Raw genomic sequence first — 18,783 nt, 5'->3', positions numbered from 1 at the left:
GAGTTGCAACACCAAAAAGTAATTTTCCTCTAGTTAATTACTTTCTAATTAAAAGCTACACCTAAATTGAATCACTGTGCTGTTTTACTATGTGAGTCTGACTAGCACTAGGGACAGATTTCAAAAATACAGGGAAGAAATACTGAAGGAAAAAATACTGAGGGGCATGATACAAAATAAGCAGGATTGTTGGAAAGTGTCAAGATGATCAGAGATGAAGAAGTACCACTGATGAGGAGACGCAAGAGACATGGCAAACCAAACACAAGATGGGATGCTGGGCTGGATCTCAGAAAAGGAAAAGCACTTCAGTGGGAAAACTGCCAACATCTAAATCAAGTCCGTGGTTTAGTAAGAACCAATGATGGTTGGTTAGAAACTAATTAATTAGAAACTAATTAATTTCTTAGTATTAATAACAGCACTAAAGTTATATAAGACGTTGGCATTCTAGGAAGTTGGGTGCAGGGTATAAAAGAATCCTCCATACCGTTTTTGCAACTCTTCTAAGATTATTTCAAAATAAAGTTCTTAAGAACTAAATTAAAATACTCATAAAAATTCTGCTATATAAAATAACTTGAAAAGAACAAGAAAAATTGAACATCCCACATTTTTTAAAAATACAGTAATTTGGGGGGAATTCCCTGGCAACCCAGGGGTTAGGACTGTGCACTCTCACTGCCAAGGGCTGGGCTTCAACCCCTGGTCAGGGAACTAAGATCCCACAAGCTGCACAGTGAGGCTAAAAACAAACAAAAATATATATATAGCAATTTTTTAAAAGTCCATTAAATGAAAGGAGTACATTTGTAGTGTATTTGGTTACAGTAAATACACACAAACTTGATAGAGGAGAGGGAAGTAAAGGAACCACTATCGATAAATCTGAATCAGACACACGTTAACAGAAGTCCATTAGAAACCTAAAGGTCAGGTATCTTTTGGAATTTTCCAAAACACAAAGTTCAAGTTGTTCACATGTACTCCCATACCCATTCCAAAGGTGCTCTGTGAACCACCCTTCTCACTCACTCTCCTAGCATCCCTTGCTACATCTTTTCACAAGGACCATGTTTCTAATCTTAAACAATGGTTAAATTCAAGCCAGGCACTGTGCTACAACACTCAGAAGCACCATTTGTTTAATACTCAGTAAAAACCCTTTGGGTTATGTACTGTCTCTTCTTTACTGATTAGAGAAGTGAGACGGAAGGAAGTTCTGTAAGCTGACCGTAAGCCTTGCAGCTCAGCTTTGTGCGTCCATTCTTATCTCCATATTATGTATCTCTACTATCTGCAGCCCCCTTCCTTTGGGGCTAAGGCCATCTCACACCCTTGGGAGCGGATTCCCCCTACTGCCCATGCTGTGACACCCCTCCTGCCTTCCCCACAACCAGCAACCCTCATTTCCACTTTCCTCACCCGTGGTCTTCATGACCACACCTGGGCCTTTTATCTAAAAACAGTCCTACCTCGAGTATCATCATCATGTCCAAGATCCTCCTCTCTGATCACAATCTTCCATCTTTTCACTTCTCCCACTTCCAAGCCACCTATTTCTCGACCTCAGTGAAACCTCAGTGTTATGACCTACTCCATTATCTCCCAAGCAGGCTAACTTTGTGATCTACCTGTTCCTCTAACATTGATGGGAAATCACAGGAATCTCTCCTCACATTCCCTAAAGTACTTATTTCAAACTGGCCATTCGCCAGAAGCTACGAAACCATCATGTCTACCTATCATTTTCAGTAAGCACATTTTAATTTTCTCCAGGAAAAGGAACACACCATCAATTTCCTGTTTGTTCTATTACCAATTTATCTGCACACTCATTCTCCTGTACCAACTCCTGTATCGATTCAAAGATAATCCCACTCATTTATCCTCTGGATCCTCTTTCCTCTCCCCTCCTAAAAGGGCACTGCACATCAATTACCTTGCTTCCATCCCATTTCACTAAATTCTTCTAGCTTGTTGGGTCTCATTACATAAAGATGATAATCCCTAATGGATTAAAAATTCAAAGAAAAAAGCCTCCCCTCAAGCCTAGTTCTCCTTTATATATGCTTTTGTTTTTCCTCCATCACAGATAATTTTTAAAAGATTTTTTTTCTACACTTGCTGTGTCATTCACAGTGCATATACTCTTTAGATATCTATCAAATGAGACATCACAAAAACTCCCAAATAGAATTTGCTAAACTTCTTTGGGACAAACATGAAACGTAGGTAGTTTTCTGGGAGATGGAGTTGGAGCCAGAGCCAGAGATAATAATCAGAGTCTGAGACTAGAACAATGACGGAAACCAGGTCCAGCTCCAGAGGCAGGGTCTCCAGGCGGTGGTGCCAGCACTGGCCAAGCTAAAAGTCTGTCACGTCTTCAGGGAGCACGAGCAGAACCACACGCAGCCACTCACCTAGATCAGCCTACGCCTACACAGCAGCCCCTGCTTGAGATGCGAATAAGGCTGAGATACCGCCAAGACAGAGGGGGTGACTCTGTGCGGTGCTGCATCCTCTTAGAGGAAAGAAGGGGCACACATTTTCCTAACCTGCACAAGAACACCAAATGGGGAGCTGTGGCCCTCACCTGGAAGCCAGGTCAATGACATGGAGTCAAGCCAGCAGCTTTTAAGATGCTCCAGAGAACTCTTCCTGTGTGTCAGATGGGGCTGGAAGTTCCCACAAACCAGGATAATTCAAGTTTGCTATTATCTTTACATACCTTGACTCCATCCTAGGCTGATAAAACACTGACACAAAATATATACCTCCCACATTTTCTTTGGCAAAACTGAGAAAGGGAAAAAGATGTAATCTTAATAATCACGCGCATACACGCAACTAGTGAGCACCGAGGAGTAATCAAGCAGAGAATGGCAAACAGAGAGTGGACACTTTTTCAACTGAACTACAAACATTAGACTATTTTCATTCATGAATGTGGATTTTACAGGACAGCATGCTCATTAAATTTACATACATCAAGTTGAGTGGGATAGTTAATGCCAGGGAGAGAATAAATTTAAAATGATTGACTATTTGGAGAATTAAGCAAATATACAAGCAGCAAGTTGAAGATGGTCAGGTGCAAGGAAATTCACCCACAGTGGAAAAACACTACAGACAAGCAGAAGCATGACTAGAGTTATAAAATAGGTGCTAGAAAAACAGTACAACAGTGGATCAAAACATCCATATGGATGAATAAGCAAAATATTAAAATGTAAAAACCGGAAGCAGAGCAATACCAAAATCAAGCATTCTTACTAAGTCAACAGTTATCATCTGATTTCAATAGTGTTCAATGCTTTATTCCATGGGTTAAAGCCAAAATAATTGTTCTTGGTAGCAGTTTTGCTAAAATTTTTTCCAGTACAGCCACAAATTGGTTAAGCATTTTAAGAAGTCCACCCTGATCCCCTAATTACTTCTGAGACCTCAGAGCTCAACATACTATAAGCACAATTTTACCCATATTTCTTCTAGAAGTGTGATTCTATGCTTCCCCTCACTGGAATTCAGCTTCCCCATCACACAGTGTCAAAGGTCTTACCGATGCTTAGCCCTACTGAGCTGTGTTCTCACCACCAGGAACAGTGTAGTGCCAAATGCAAAATCGAAGGCTTCATGATCTCATTCCAGGTAATCACATACTCTCAAACAGTACACGATAACTGAATCTCACATAGCTCAGCAATTTAATAAACTCCATTCTTAGATTAAGCCTAAGTAAAATCAGGAAACCTGTAAAAGATAAGTACAACCAAAACCCTGGAACTTGGAATTAACTTTATATTACTACTTTATATTCAAGATGCCCATAAATGTGCTAAAGCTATAACACAGCTTTTCTTTCTTTGTCCATCACGTTTACTATGTCCTTAAATAAGTGTTAGTTGCTCAGTCGTGTCCAACTCTTTGCAACCCCATGGACCACAGCCTTCCAGGCTCCTCTGTCCATGGGATTCTTCAGGCAAGAATACTGGAGTGGGTTACATTTCCTTCTCCAGAAGATCTTCCCAACCCAGGGATCAAACCTGGGTCTCCAGCATTGTAGGCAGACTCTACCGTCTGAGCCACCAGGGAAGCTCATGTTCTTATATAAACCTTTATAATAATCCTTTCATTTTTATACAGAACTATGATTATGAAGCGGAGAAGGCAATGGCACCCCACTCCAGAACTCTTGCCTGGAAAATCCCATGGATGGAGGAGCCTGGTGGGCTGCAGTCCATGAGGTCTCTAAGAGTTGGACACGACTGAGTGACTTCACTTTCACTTTTTCACTTTCATGCATTGGAGAAGGAAATGGCAAACCACTCCAGTGTTCTTGCCTCGAGAATCCCAGGGGCAGGAGAGCCTGGTGGGCTGACGTCTATGGGGTCACACAGAGTCGGACACGACTGAAGTGACTTAGCAGCATGATTATGAAGAGTCGGTTTTTTGGTTTCACCAATAGTGGGGTTAGATTCACTATTCTATTCTCAATGTCCTTACTCAATCCAATTAAAATTAATGGGAAATCAGATGGCTAGCTCAGTAACAGGACTGCAGCCAGAAAACAGCACTTATCCAGAGGTTGACAGTGAACTCATAAAATTCTTATTCAACCAAATATTCTAATTGGAGCTTGCACAAAGAGTTCAAACTATCTCCATTTGAAACCAAATTTTAATTTAATCTAAAGCCAGTATCAGAGACTAAACAAACACACAAGAAACTTAAGTATCATTTTTCACATACTATAAATTTCAGCAGAACAGACAAGAAATGAGAGTAACACTCAGCAAGCTGCTCAACTCTAATTTATTTTGGAATAATCTGGTTGGAACTGTTCAAGCTTATGCATAAGCACCTACAATCACAGCTGTTACATAGTCCAGCAGAAAAGAACAGTGCTACTTATAAAAGGGGTTTAACTCACTTATTTGCTCTCCACAAATGGCCAATTCTTCATAAATTACATAAAGGATAATAAAATGGTCATCTGACAAAACACAAAGGCCGACTTCCCTAGAGAAGAAAATCAGACTGAAAAAAAAAAAAACCTTCACCATTGGAAAAGGCTCTACTTGCACACTTCCTAATTAGCGACAGCAGAATCTTAAACATTAGCATAACCTTTATCCTTTGAAAACTCCCCTTTCTAATCATTTGACTGGGTCAACAAACTCCCATCAGGCAAAATCCAATGCTCCTAAATCATTTATTTTCTCATTTATCTGGCTCTAGAAGAAACAACGCAGCACTGACATCACTCCCCTGACAAACACAGCCCATGAATCAACTTGACAATCGCCTTACACTTCCACCCTCTCTTTCTCCTCCTCCTCCTTTTTGGATTATTATTTGGATTGCTTTTAAACAATCTTTCCCCAAATTTTTCAATTTCTACCTAAAGGAGAGGGAGAAAGGTGACAACTAATAGATCAGAACAAAGCATTACCATAGAACCTCTCTCATTTTATCTCGCCAACCCAAAATACACTTTTATAGTTTTTAAGAAATAAAAAAAACCCACAATACAGAAAAAGTAGATTTGTAAAAACTGCTAATGCTTGAAATCAACAAAGTGCTAGTAGGAATCTACAGCAGCCAATAAGCACTTAGGGAACTAACACAAAGGAGTCCTCCTTGGCTTCTGTTCCTTCAGACTCCTGGTGGCCCTTAAGACACCACTTACACATCAAACACAACAGGGATTCATTCATTTGTCTGACTGAAGAAATAGCTAAGCATAAATCCTTAACAACAACTATGAAAAAGGAAAAGAAAAGATTAAAAAAGAAAAATTATCTTTAGCATGTGCCCAAAGAGTGACAACAATGAATACAGACAGTGAGATGAACTCTGCTCCCAGCAACTGTACCAAAAAGTATCAATTCGATTTCATTAGTTCACCTGAGCTCTTCTTTTTTTCCTCTGGACCCTACATTTCAAAGATATCTGAACTGACTACAAAGCTGAGAACACAAAGCTACTTCACTATTTAACTCTATACGTACTTATCTTTTCTTGCTTAGACATGGTATTCACCAGAGCAGAAGAAACAAAGCAACTCATTCAACAATTCATGCAGTATACTCGTGAAAGCATAAACGGAACAAAGGGAAACAGTTCAATGTTCAAAGCCCATCAAAATACAGTTCTTATGAAAGTACTAGAAAACTGATCTAATGAAATAATGAATAAAAACAGTCACTCATTTGATCAGTAACGGATGATATATTCAACTCAAAGGATAAAAATTAGCAGAGCCATGCGTCTACCCTATCAGAAGAAGATTCTAGTGAAGGGCTGGCCAACTTTATTCACATAACTGAAATGGAAAATGAAGAAAAACAAAATTCTTTACTAAATACTTTAGGAACAGAGGGAAAAAAAACATATGAACTCTTTTCTGGGGTTTTCTACTCAGTGCAACAAAAGGAAAAAGAAAGGAATAAGAACAGAAAAAGATGTAAAAGTTAGCCACAGATATCCTAATTATATACATAGAAAAATATGAGGAACTCTACAAATAATAAAAACTGAGAATTCAGTAAGATTACTGAATGTTAAAAGGCAATACACAAATTAATAATCTTACTAAAAATTTTAAGTTTTTAAAAATATTAGTTACATTTTAGAAACAAACCAAGGTATAAATCTTATAAAAGATACACACAACCTCTAAGGGGAAATTATAAATGTTACAGTTTAGGAACAGAAAAATCTCTAAATAAATAGATAGATATAATGTATCCAATGTTCACAGGAAAATTTAATATCACAAAGGTATTTATTCTATCTAAATCAATAAATTTATTGCAATTCCAATCAAGATCCAAACAGGATTTATAATAAAACTTAATTGACTGTAAAATTAATACAAAATCACAAAGTGGCCAAGAACAGTCAAGATAATTTTGAAGAGAGGAAGTCCTAGATATCAAGGCTTATTATAAAGTAATTAAGACAATGGATATAACTGCAGAGCTAGACAAATAGAACAATGAATCAAATCAGACCTCAGAAACAAACACAGATACGAGTAATAACTTGATATATAACAGTGGAGATATTACAAATGATGGACAAGAATGCTTATTTAATATAATATTCTATTATTTAATAATGATATTAATATAATAGAAAAACTAGTTACCCATGTAGGAAAAATACTGTCTCATATCAGATTTTAGGAATATAGTAAGAACAGACCTATGATGTCAGGATAGAGAATTTCTTGAAAAATATACTGATGATATATTTAAGACTATTTAAAAATCAAAATGGAGTAACTATGGTTCAGGCATCCAAAGGGAGCCAGACCATTATAGATGTGGTTTTAGACACATTCCTGCTTCACTGAGAATGTGAATTTTCTCTCAACTTTAACAAACTCAAGAACACAACCAACCACTTCAAAATAGTATCTGCTAGCTGCACCCTTGTAGTTTTCTAACAAAGAACAAACCTGACTGCATTCTGGATCGATTCCTTTAGCTCTAACCTTTGTGCTCTGTTGCCTTGCTTAGTCATGCTGGCTCTGTATCTTTGTAAAAAATGTTGCCTATAGCCTGAAATATACTTGGTAGCCTATTCTTAAGGCTCTACCTCCCAGGTTTAACCCTTAAATGTATAGCACTTTACTCACTGGGCTTTCCTGGTGGCTCAGCCGGTAAAGAATCTGCCTGCAGCACAGGAGACCTGGGTTCAGTCCCTGTGTTGGGAAGACTCCCTGAAGAAGGGAATTGCTCCTCACTCCAGTATTCTTGCCTGGAGAATTCCACGGACAGAGGGATTAAATATTTAGTCCTTAAATGTATAACATTTTCATTTATATGAGAAAAAATGTTGAGGAGCAGAAATAATACTTGTGTTGTTGAAGACTTACAGGAACCATGTGGACAATGGCAAGAACAAAGAATTTCTGCACCAAGAAGTCTGCAACAACCTCCACCTGTATAAAAGCAGCCTGAACTCTAACTCAGATAGGATGGTTCTCTGGGGAACCTAGTCCACCATCTTCTAGACCTGCTGGCTTTCTGAAAAAATTATCCCCTGCCCCAACAGCTTGTCTCTCCACTTATTGAGAAGCATGAAGCAAGTACCAGCTTGGACTGGGTTAACAGGTTCAAAGTCCGTCCCCTTCACAACTGTGGAATCATTTCAGACCCCAGCCTATCCCTGCTCAACAAGTACCCTTACTTCTTTCCAACTGCAGTTCTACTAACCTTGCAGGGCTTTTTGTCTTCCTAAGCCTCCCCCAATTTGTAGGCCAAAGGAACACAACTCAAGTGCTCCTTGAATCTGTATCTCCTGGGCTACAGTCATAACAAACCCCAATCTTTATTCAGTCAGGTCCCTGTTTCTCTGAAATTTTGGTTAACAACACAAAAAGAAAGATGGAATTGAAAGGAGTACACCAGGTATTTCAATTAATTACATGTGTTCTATTCTTTTTTGTATACCTCAAAAAGGAGGCTGGGATTGCAAAAGCACACCAAGTAGTCCAATTAATTATATAGCTTCTACTGTTTTTGTGTACCTCAAATACCCTATTTAAAAACAACGCCATTGAACAAAGTAGATTCAACTTTATCATACATCTGAAAATTGTTTCAAAATTAAATTTTGAATGGCTTCAGTATTATCTGTACTATGTTTCCTCACACTAAAGCTAAAATATGTATTAAACAGCAGGTCATCTAAGCTCTTAATGCCAATGGACACTTCAAACACACGCTGAAGAGACAATACTAATGGCAATCGATAAATGCACTCTCTCCTACATTACAACAGAGCCTGGGAAACATATTCTCAAGAAAAGATTAGAGCATTACTATTCATACTTAAGTACTCTGTGCAATTTTATTAGATCATTTCTTCCATGCTTACAAGTGATGACAGGAAGTCCAGAATTTAAATAATTTTTTTCAAAGTAATTCTGTCATCACTGGCACTCATTTAACGCCTGTTGATGATCACAGCTTGATAGATGACCTTGCAGCTTTTGTTCTCTCAACATACAGTGAAAGTGAAAAGACAAAAAAGGTATGAATATATGAAACTTCTCTTCCTATTCATTATTTTAACATTTTTAAGTTATCCAGCAAACCAAAATTTGATAAAGTTCAGTTCAGTTCAGTTCATTTGCTCAGTCGTGTCCGACTCTTTGCGACCCCATGAATTGCAGCACGCCAGGCCTCCCTGTCCATCCGTCCATCGAGTCGGTGATGCCATCCAGCCATCTCATCCTGTCATCCCCTTCTCCTCTTGCCCCCAATCCCTCCCAGCATCAGAGTCTTTTCCAATGAGTCAACTCTTCACATGAGGTGGGCGAAGTACTGGAGTTTCAGCTTTAGCATCATTCCTTCCAAAGAACACACAGGGCTGATTTCCTTCAGAATGGACCGGTTGGATCTCCTTGCAGTCCAAGGGACTCTCAAGAGTCTTCTCCAACACCACAGTTCAAAAGCATCAATTCTTCAGCTCTCAGTCTTTACAGTCCAACTCTCACCTCCATACATGACCACTGGAAAAACCTTAGCCTTGACTAGACAGACCTTTGTTGGCAAAGTAATGTCTCTGCTTTTCAATATGCTATCTAGGTTGGTCATAACTTTCCTTCCAAGGAGAAAGCGTCTTTTAATTTCATGGCTGCAATCACCATCTGCCATGATTTTGGAGCCCAAAAAAGAAAGTCTGACACTGTTTCCACTCTTTCCCCATCTATTCCCCATGAAGTGATGGGACCAGATACCATGATCTTAAAGTTCACCACCACCAAAACATAGAGTTGAAGGTGAAAAGAAACATCAAATCTTAAACATCTTAAAAGTTAGAAAGATACACTTAATTCAACAGGCAGTTGAGATGATAAACCAGCTGGATAATGTTGCATGGACTTAATCTAGCATAGAGACATATCAAAACTATAAATAAAGGATAAAATTACACAAGGAACTTACACACAAGCTCTGAGGAGCGAACAATCTGGACACTCATCACTGTTAGTCACTGATGAAGAAAACTACAAAAAACACAAATAAATAGAAAAATATCCTGTGTTCATGGGTTGGAAGAATTAGCATAATTAAAATGTCCATCCTATTCAGAGCCATCGATATATTCAATGCAATGCTATCAAGATTCCAATGGTATTCTTTATAGAAAAAAAGAAACAGAACCACCAAAGACTATGAATAACCAAAACAATCTTGAAACAGAACAAAGTTGAAGACATGACACATCTCAATTTTGAACTATATTACAAAGTTACAGAAATTAAAACAATACGGCACTGGTATGAAAACAAACCCAGAGAACAACAGAACAGAATCAAGAGTACAGAAATAAACCTACACTATATGATTGACTAATATTTAAAATGGGAGCCAACTATACTCAATGGGGAGAAATAGTCTCCTTAATAAAGAAGGAAAAACTGGATAATCATATGCAAATAAAAAAGAAAGAAAAGAAAAAACTGGACCCCACCTTATAGCACTCACAAAAATTAACTCAAAATGTATTAAAGACTTAAATGTAAGACATGAAACTCTAAAACTCCTAGAAGAAAACATAAAGGAAAAGCTTTTCCATGTTGGTTTTGGCAATGAGCTTTTTGAACATGACACCAAAAGCATAAGCTACAAAAACAAAAATAAATGTGAAGGATTTTATCAAATTAAATAGCTTCTTCACAGCAAATAAAAAAAAAAAAAATTAACCAACAAAATTAAATAGCAACTTGTGAAATAGAGAAAATATTTGCAAGCTACATATCTGATAAGAGGTTACTATCCAAAATACATAAAGAACTCATACAACTCAAAAGCAAAGAAATATTATCTGATTAAAATTGGAAAGAACTAAAAAAACATTTTTCAAAAAAAGTTAAACAAATGGCCAACAGGTACATGAAAAGAGACACAACATCACTAATTATTAGGGAAATGCAAATCAGAATCACAACGATATATCACCTCACACAGTTAGTGAAGTGAAGTCGCTCAGTCGTGTCCGACTCTTTGCAACCCCGTGGACTGTAGCCTACCAGGCTCTTCCGTCCATGGGATTCTCCAGGCAAGAATACTGGAGTGGTCACATAGTTAGAATGGTGTAAAAAAGAAGTATCTAGTGCTGGGGAGAATGTGAAAAAAAAAATGCACTCCTGGTGGAATGAAAATTGTTACAATCACTATGGAAAGTAGTATGGATGTTCCTCAAAAAATTAAAAATAGAAGTATATGATCCAACAATTCCACTTCTGGGTATTTATCCGAAGAAAGTAAAAACACTTGAAAAGATATCTTCATGCCCCTATTCAATGCAGCATTACTTACAATAGCCAATATAAAGAAACAAATATCTGTTGAGAAATAAATGGATAAAGAAACTGGTGTGGGTGTGGGTGTGGGGGGGTAGACGGGGTACAATGGAGTACTATTCAGCCATTAAAAAGGAAATCTAGCCACCTGTGGCAACACAGATGGGCCCTGAGAACACTATGCCAAGTGAAATAAATCAGGTAGAGAAAGACAAATGTGTATGCTATCACTGAAATGTGGAATCTAAAAATACCAAACTCATAGAAACAGCATTGACTGGTGGTTGCCAGGGGCTGAGGGGTGGAGAAATGATCAATAGGTACAAATTTACAGTTATAAAATGAATCAAATCTTAGGATGTAATGAACAGTATGGTAACACTAGTTAAAAAAAAATCATACTTGAAAGATTTGAAGAGAGTAAATCTTAACGTTCTCACCACAGGGGAAAAAATGATAATTATGTGAGGTGATGGATGTGTTAACTGACCTTATTGTGGCAATCATTTAAAAAAATATACATCTATCAAATCATCACATTGTGTACTTTAAGTTTACACAATATTAAATGTCAATTGTAACTCAGTAACACTGGGAAAAAATAAAAAAATGAATTGAGGTTTAACATCTTTTAAAGAGCTCTCAATTATAGCTGCTCTTTGTAAAAGGCACAGCAGAGTGTCAGAATATATGGGATATTCTACAAAATGAAAGGGCTCCAATTCCCCAGAAGGGGTGTATAGTGAACCAAGGTAGACAAAGAAGAAACAAAAGCAACAGACCCAACATTCAGAGGAAATAAAAGGACAGACAGAGGAAGAAACATGGAAAGTAAACCAGTATGAACTGGCCAGAGGAGGAAACTCAGGAGAAGGAAGAAGTGTCCTGACACCCAAAGGAAACGAGAAACATAAGAGGCCAGCTATGCAGTGTGACACAGTGCAAGCAGGGGCTGACAGCTGGGCAGCCACCTGCAGCTAGAGGGGCACACATCTGCAACAAAACAATCCCCAAAGGAAAAGCTGTGACCAGAAAGCGCCAGAGTCAACTATGCTTTGTGGAGGCCAGGCTCTGAATGGAACAAGACAGGGGCTGGGGCACAGCACACACTAGCTTCCCACGGAGGATATGGATCCTGGAGAGGAGCAGGCCTGGCCGGCTCAGAGGCACTGCACCCCAAGGGGACCCACGAGAGGAACGGGCTCGTGGGAGGCAGGGGGAGAAGGTTCCTCTGATGTTCAAAGGAGACGCCACCAGCACAAAGGTGACACCGTGATCAGGAGAGCCACAGAGATCCACAGGAGAAAGGTGTTTGTAATCACGTCTGTAATCTCTCATACTGCTAGCAGGGGCTTCCCAGGTAGCTCAGTGGGAAAGAATCTGCCTGTCAAGGCAGGAGACACAGGTTTGATCCCTGGGTCAGGAAGATCCCCTGGAGAAGGAAACGGCGACCCACTCCAGTATCCGTGCCTGGGAAATCCCATGGAGAGAGGAGCCTGGTGGGCTACAGTCCTTGGGGTTGCAAAAGTCAGACACAACTTAGTGACTAAACGACAACAATACCTGTGGCAGGCAAAATGGTCCCCCAGAGGTATCCATGCCCTAAACCCTGGCTTCTGCAAATATGTTAAATCACATGGCAAAAGGGGCTTTTTCATTGTACTTAAGGTTACAAACTTTAAATCAGTGGAAGTAGTTTGGATTTTCTGTTTGAGCCCAATCTAATATACAAACCCTTAAAAGCAGAGAACTTTCTCCACATGAAGGCAAGAGATGCCACAGAAGGGGGATTCAGAGAAATTCTAAGCGTGAGATGGATTTGATGTGTCTGAGACGTGAGGACTCATGTGAAACAGAGAAAAGGGGCCTCTCAAGGCTAAGGCAGCCCCAGATGACAGTCGGCGAGGAAACTGGGACCTTAGACCTGCAACACCTGGGCACTGCATTTTGTCAACAACATGAACTCGGAAGAAAGAGTGTTCCCCAAAATCTCTGAAGAAGAGTCCACCCATCCAACACTGACTTAAGCTTTGTCACCCTAGAGAAACCAGCTGAGTCATCCTGGGCTTCAGCCTACAGAACTACAAGGCGCTGATACACTGGTGTGGTTTCAAGCCATCAAACCTGGGGCAATAAGCTACAAGCAGCAGTAAAACACCAACACGACACTCCACGACACCAGGGCCAGACTATAAACCCCCCTGGCCGGCAGAGTACCCTTGCTCTCCTCCCTTCACCTCCAAGCTCACCCTGCAGGAGACAGACTGGGTCTGAAGAGCAGGGGGAGGAGAAACACAGGGCGGGGAACGGAGCAGGGCCCCCCACAGCCCCACCGAGAGCGCGGCAGGCTCTGAGCGGAGAAGCCCTGAACGGGCAAGGGAGAGGCTTTCTCCGGATAGAGGTTAACTTATTTAAATTAAACTAGGGTTGCGTTATCTTAAAAGCAAATGGATACCTCCTGGGCCTGTGGTGAAAGCTATCTGGCAGCAGGCAGGAATAAGTTGAAAGGGCTGGTTGAAAGAGGCACTGGGTGGAACAACGGGTCACTTCCAATCTGTACCTGCCATGTTCACCTTGGTCAAAAAGCCAGCTACACAGACCCACCGTGAGTTCAAGAGCAATCACTGAAATCTGACATCCAGAAATCAAAGTTGTGTATATAGCGATGCTCATACAACTATTTCATGTATCTAAGATCCACAGAGGAAGCAAAATGAGCTTTCAGATCAAAATTCTCCTTTCACTAGATGACAACAGGGGGAAAAAGCCTTTAAGTAGCAGAACTAAAAACTCATCATTACTTTTTAAAAATTCACTAAAACTGTTACCCAGAGACCAACTAAATCATTTTCTAAGTAAAAGTGAAATAAGTACGAATGTTGAAGGATGACACAGTACTTCGCACTAAGCAATCAAGTCAGCACACTGTCTCTCAAAGGACCATCGTGAGGAGGAAAAAGAGAGGAAAGGAAATGGAAAAACCTTTCTCTGTTTCGTTCTTTAAAACAAAGTTTTTACTTCAATGCAAAAAAATTCAGATATCTAAGTACCTCTGAGAACGTAAGTTTTTTAAACTGTACAATGCCAAGACAAAGAATCTAGACACTACTTTTAAATGAAATCTCATTTTAGCAAATGCCAAAAAACAAAAACGGGAGAGTATTCAACATTGCCTCCTCTGAAGGATTTTAATTAATAAAAATGGTACAGATAGGCAAAGCCAAAAATAAACCCCAACTTAAATCTAGCATTCTCCCCAGACCTAGAAATAGCTTTAAATGTGTCAGAGATGTGGTACTCTGCTTGACAAGCCTGAGAAACACCAGTTGAGTCCATATTTATAGGAGGAGAAAGGCCCTTCTCAGCTTCAGAACCTCCAAGTTCTCCCTGCAATGTATTGTGATACGGTCAAGGTATCAGAAAGGAAAAGAAGAACCCAGTCCTTATTTCTTTTAAAGCCTTTAGTCGTGACAAACTCACCATTAGCAAATTGGCAGTCCTAAGAAAGCAATAATTCACTTTACTTCTGCTGAGTAAAGTGAGTTGACTGCAAAAGATCTTCTGCCAACAGGGAGACTTGTTTAAGATTTAAAAAGTGATCTGGTCCAGTTATTAAACATATAAACACTTCAAAGATGCCAATATCCATCTGCCTTGTTCATATAAATAAAACTAATACTCTTAGCTAGGAGAAGGGTAAGACTAACAGAAAAATACTTCTAAAGTCATCATATTCAGAACAGAAAACCATCGACTGTGTTCTGTACTTCCCATGTGGTTATACTTTAACAGCTGGTGGTATGCCTTCGCAAATGCCTATCACTGGCCTACTTGCTCTACTTACTCAGATGACACCAGCAACTACGACACAAGGGAGAAAACTGTCTTAATAGGTGAACCAAAACAGTACCATTCCAGAATATCACAGACAATTTAGGCAGTGGTTCAAACACACGATGCATGAAGAAGGGGGCAGTTTACTATTTTGAGTCCTCAAAGGCAGTGTTGAATAAATCTGCCTTATACAAGTCTCATAAACAGATGCAAAGGCTAGCAAAAAAAAAAAAAAAAGGGTTATATTCTTTTTGTTCTAGACTGAAATTATATTAACTCATGGTTAATGAATCAAGGCAAATTGGAAGTGGTCAAACAAGAGATGGCAGGAGTGAATGTCGACATTCTAGGAATCCGCCAACTAAAATGGACTGGAATGGGTGAATTTAACTCAGATGACCATTATATCTACTACTGCAGGCAGGAATTCCTCAGAAGAAATGGAGTAGCCATCATGGTCAACAAAACAGTCTGAAATGCAGTACTTGGATGCAATCTCAAAAACGACAGAATAATCTCTGTTCGTTTCCAAGGAAAACCATTCAATATCACAGTAATCAAAGTCTATGCCCCAACCAGTAACGCTGAAGAAGCTGAAGTTGAACAGTTCTATAAAGACCTGCAAGACCTTTTAGAACTAACACCCAAAAAAGATGTCCTTTTCATTATAGGGGACTGGAATGCAAAAGTAGGAAGTCAAGAAACACCTGAAGTAACAGGCAAATTTGGCCTTGGAATACACAATGAAGCAGGGCAAAGACTAATAGAGTTTTGCCAAGCAAATGCACTGGTCATAACAAACACCCTCTTCCAACAACACAAGAGAAGACTCTATACATGGACATCACCAGACGGTCAACACCGAAATCAGATTGATTATATTCTTTGCAGCCAAAAATGGAGAAGCTCTATACAGTCAGCAAAAACAAGACCAAGAGCTGACTGTGGCTCAGACCATGAACTCCTTATTGCCAAATTCAGACTTAAATTGAAGAAAGTAGGGAAAACCACTAGACCATTCAGGTATGACCTAAATCAAATCCCTTATGATTATACAGTGGAAGTGAGAAATAGATTTAAGGGCCTAGATCTGATAGACAGAGTGCCTGATGAGCTATGGAATGAGGTTCGTGACATTATACAGGAAACAGGGATCAAGACCATTCCCGTGGGAAAGAAATGCAAAAAAGCAAAATGGCTGTCTGGGGAGGCCTTACAAATAGCTGTGAAAAGAAGAGAAGTGAAAAGCAAAGGAGAAAAGTAAAGATATAAACATCTGAATGAAGAGTTCCAAAGAATAGCAAGAAGAGATAACAAAGCCTTCTTCAGCGATCAATGCAAAGAAATAGAGGAAAACAACAGACTGGGAAAGACTACAGATCTCTTCAAGAAAATTAGAGATACCAAAGGAACATTTCATGCAAAGATGGGCTCGATAAAGGACAGAAGTGGTATGGACCTAACAGAAGCAGAAGATATTAAGAAGAGATGGCAAGAATACACAGAAGAACTGTACAAAAAAGATCTTCATGACCCAGATAATCATGATGGTGTGATTACTGACCTAGAGCCAGACATCCTGGAATGTGAAGTCAAGTGGGCCTTAGAAAGCATCACTACGAACAAAGCTAGTGGAGGTGATGGAATTCCAGATGAGCTTTTCAAATCCTGAAAGATGATGCTGTGAAAGTGCTGCACTCAATATGCCAGCAAATTTGGAAAACTCAGCAGGGGCCACAGGACTGGAAAAGGTCAGTTTTCATTCCAATCCCAAAGAAAGGCAATGCCAAAGAATGCTCAAACTACCACACAATTGCACTCATCCCACACGCTAGTAAAGTAATGCTCAAAATTCTCCAAGCCAGGCTTCAGCAATATGTGAACCATGAACTTCCTGATGTTCAAGCTGGTTTTAGAAGAGGCAGAGGAACCAGAGATCAAATTGCCAACATCTGCTGGGTCATGGAAAAAGCAAGCAAGTTCCAGAAAAGCATCTATTTCTGCTTTATTGACTATGTCAAAGCCTTTGACGGTGTGGATCACAATAAACTGTGGAAAATTCTGAAAGAGATGGGAATACCAGACCACCTGATCTGCCTCTTGAGAAATCTGTATGCAGGTCAGGAAGCAACAGTTAGAACTGGACACGGAACAACAGACTGGTTCCAAATAGGAAAAGGAGTACGTCAAGGCTGTATATTATCACCCTGTTTATTTAACTTATATGCAGAGTACATCATGAGAAACGCTGGACTGGAAGAAACACAAGCTGGAATCAAGATTGCTGGGAGAAATCTCAATAACCTCAGATATGCAGATGACAACACCCTTATGGCAAAAAGTGAAGAGGAACTAAAAAGCCTCTTGATGAAAGTGAAAGTGGAGAGTGAAAAAGTTGGCTTAAAGCTCAACATTCAGAAAACGAAGATCATGGCATCCGGTCCCACCACTTCATGGGAAATAGATGGGGAAGCAGTGGAAACAGTGTCAGACTTTATTTTTCTGGGCTCCAAAATCACTACAGATGGTGATTGCAGCCGTGAAATTAAAAGACGCTTACTCCTTGGAAGGAAAATTATGACCAACCTAGGTAGCATATTCAAAAGCAGAGACATTACTTTGCCAACAAAGGTTCGTCTAGTCAAGGCTATGGTTTTTCGTGTGGTCATGTATGGATGTGAAATTTGGACTGTGAAGAAGGCTGAGCGCCGAAGAATTGATGCTTTTGAACTGTGGTGTTGGAGAAGACTCTTGAGAGTCCCTTGGACTGCAAGGAGATCCAACCAGTCCATTCTAAAGGAGATCAGCCCTGGGATTTCTTTGGAAGGAAAGATGCTAAAGATGAAACTCCAGTACTTTGGCCACCTCATGTGAAGAGTTGACTCACTGGAAAAGACTCTGATGCTGGGAGGGATTGGGGGCAAGAGGAGAAGGGGACGACAGAGGATGAGATGGCTGGATGGCATCACTGACTCGATGGATGGCATCACTGACTTGATGGACATGAGTCTGAGTGAACTCTGGGAGTTGGTGATGGACAGGGAGGCCTGGCGTGCTGCGATTCATGGGGTCGCAAAGAGTCGGACACGACTGAGCGACTGATATGATCTGATCTGATCTGATAGAAGAGTTATGGAGAAGGCAATGGCACCCCACTCCAGTACTCTTGCCTGGAAAATCCCATGGACGGAGGAGCCTGGTAGGCTGCAGTCCATGGGGTCGCTAAGAGCCGGACACAACTGAGTGACTTCACTTTCCCTTTTCACTGTCATGCATTGGAGAAGGAAATGCCAACCCACTCCAGTGTTATTGCCTGGAGAATCCCAGGGATGGGGGAGCCTGGTGGGCTGCTGTCTATGGGGTCGCACAGAGTCGGACATGAATCACTGAGGTGACTTAGCATAGAAGAGTTATAAAGGCACACCCCAAAGCAAGTGAGTTCAAGTGTCTGCAGACTTAACTGTTGCAGGACTATGCAAACATGGTTATTGTGAGAACTAAGAGCTTAAACAAGGTCCAAAAATCAGCATACTTAACAACACACACAGCAAAGCACTATGACTGTCATTCTCAAATCCAACTGAGCCAGACATAGCACTTAGATAATCTATTCAAGATAAAAG

The 18,783-nt window shown here is 39.9% G+C and overlaps 1 protein-coding gene across 1 annotated transcript in view; it reads right to left on the bottom strand.

The window, feature by feature from the left end:
- Positions 1 to 18,783, bottom strand: part of DIAPH3 (diaphanous related formin 3) — a 565,391-nt gene that overhangs the window by 494,003 nt on the left and 52,605 nt on the right.

This window comes from Bos indicus, chromosome 12 (assembly GCF_029378745.1).
Source record: "Bos indicus isolate NIAB-ARS_2022 breed Sahiwal x Tharparkar chromosome 12, NIAB-ARS_B.indTharparkar_mat_pri_1.0, whole genome shotgun sequence".
Lineage (NCBI taxonomy): Eukaryota > Metazoa > Chordata > Mammalia > Artiodactyla > Bovidae > Bos > Bos indicus.
Note: the sequence above shows the minus strand (reverse complement) of the source record. Positions and strands in the feature narration are given on the sequence as shown.